Source organism: Corvus brachyrhynchos, unplaced genomic scaffold, assembly GCF_000691975.1.
Source record: "Corvus brachyrhynchos isolate BGI_N302 unplaced genomic scaffold, ASM69197v1 scaffold69, whole genome shotgun sequence".
Taxonomy (NCBI): Eukaryota; Metazoa; Chordata; class Aves; order Passeriformes; family Corvidae; genus Corvus; species Corvus brachyrhynchos.
This window is the reverse complement of record NW_008240228.1, coordinates 3,730,663-3,733,111: the sequence shown is the minus strand read 5'-3', so window position 1 is coordinate 3,733,111 and position 2,449 is coordinate 3,730,663.

The following is a 2,449-nucleotide window of genomic DNA, read 5'->3' as shown; positions in this document are numbered from 1 at the left end:
CTTTCCCTATACAGGGAGCAGGAGCAGGTGGGAGCTGGAGCTGCCATACGGGATGGGATTTCTAACCCCACCGGAGCAGTGTGTGGCTGCTGGCCTGGGCTCCGTGGGATCTCACCCTCTTTGTACCTGGGATGTTGCTCTGTTGATCCTCGCTGTCTTCCTGCAGCTGGCAGGCTCCTTCCTGTGTTTTGGGGTGTTTGTTGTGGTGTTTTCTGGTAGTCCCTGATCACATTTTAGAAGCTGTTGTGTCCTGTGCAGGGTTCTCTCCCGGTGTGGCTGTTGTACAGCTCTAGGAAGAGAAGGATAGTTTGGGATGAAGTTATCTCAGGACTAACAGAAGTGTACATGGAAACTCAATATATGCACATAACATCTTTTTCTCCCCAAAGCAAAAAGCAGATCTCTGTCTCTTAAATATCAGTACTGAGATAGGCCCACAATCACAAAGGTACTTGGAATTTTGAGCAGTCCCGTTCCAAGAGCAGCCCATACCTCTTTCCCACCCACTGCTGATATCAATCACCTATTTTAGCCATCGGCTCTCCAATGCCCCTCTTCCTTTGGGAGAGCACCACCTTGAACCCTTCACAGGGTGTCCTTGAGGGCTCTGCTGTTCCCCTCTTAGCTTCATAAAAGGGGAAAAAGAGGGACATGTTATGAAACACAGTATCCTAAAAACGTATTCATTTCCTTGAGGAAAAATACTACTGGTTTACTCATTGGGGAAACCTAAGCAACAGATCTGTTTCAGTTTGGTTTCACAAACATGGGAAATATTTCATCAGTTTAAGAACAACATTTGTGGAGATTGATCAGCTGGGTTCACACTGCCTTGAGGGAGGATGTAGTTTATTTTGGGATGCTGATTCTACAGACAAGGCTGTCCTCAGCCCCTCCTGTAAGCATTATGCTATAGGCATATAGCTTGTGCCAGTCAGACTTAAAGCTTTTCAGCTAAATTCAAAAAGAATGAAATGAAATGCAACTTGATTTCAAAAATGCCACCAAGTTATTTTAGCTCAAAAAAAACCCCAGTGTAGAGCTTTACAGACTTTGTATAGGAAGATTTTCTTCTGGCATTTTTGCTGCATTTTTGAGATGGTGCTTGGGATGCAGAAAAAAAAAATCAGAACTATCACATGGGGTAGATTCCTAATTTGAAATTTCTATCTCGATATAGGCTGGCTGAAGGAAGCGAGCTCTCTCCAGCTGCCTTTCCTAGAGAACTGCCCAACTGTTACCAACTTGGGCAAACTTGTTTAAATCCCACCACTACACCTCCAGACACATGACGTGCTCTTGGGATGCTGGACAATGCTTAATGAGAGCCAGGGAAGAGCCCTGCTTTAGTGTTGAACCCCTCTGCTGGCAGACAGAAGACTTGGATCTGAGGTTGTTGTCTCACTTGGCAGTGCCCATCCTGGTGAGAGCCCTCTGAACCAGATTGGCAAAGCAAGCCCTGTCAATGGCAGCAGTCCAAGAGAGCCAGGCAGGGTTCACAGTTTGGTTTTTCCCCTCCCTTTAGTGTTTGGACAAGCCAACATTGAAATCAGAGAGAGCGCTGCTATCAGTGGTGGCGTTAATTGGGTGCCAATTGCAACAAAGACAGGATGACAACAATGCTGCTTGGGACTGTATCCTGCATCCAAGCTCTAGCTAGGCTAAAACCAGCTCTAGACGTGGCCACTCTTGCTGCGATTTCTCCTCGGACTCTCTCAGGAGCTGCAATATTTTGGAGGTGTCGTGCACCTGCTGCAACCCCTGCCCGGGTGCCCAGAGTGTGGGGAGGAGCAGCCTGGAGACCCCTCAAGCTAGAAGTACAGGAAGGCAGAGGCTTTTGCCCTGCCCTGCAACTTCCAGAGACAGTGCATGAGAATAAAATGTAGGGAACCATGTAGTGTGAGAGAGTAACTCAAAAATTACTCCTGTAGTGAAGAAACCACATAATATATTCAAGATGTCAGAGGTTAGCCATGGTGCATGTGAATCATGCTGCAAATACCTCACCTTTAACTCTGCCGTCGTAATTAGATTACAAAGTTTTTATTACGGTTTTAAATTCTGCCTTTATAGGTTGCTGTCCAGCTGTGCACTTAAATCTGGTTTTATCACACTTTCTGAGCTCATCACATTTAATTCTGCCCCTACAATGCTGGATTAACTTTAAGGGTCGCTGAAGTCAGAAGTCACTCACCCTTGCCCTACTAATGGATTCACAGCAGCCCTGCACGGCCCGAGCAGTGACGTGTACAGTAACCCAAATTTATCATGGGGCGGAGGGGAAGGAGAAGGGGGGTGTTTGTTTATTTACTCCTCTGCTGGGTTCGCTGTCGGGACATTTGCAGAGATTACAGCCTGTTGCAATGCAGTCTGCCCAGCACTGCTCTGGGAGCTGAAAGGCAGAATATTTAGGTCTGCCTGGGAGAAGGGATGGCTGATAAATGAGGCC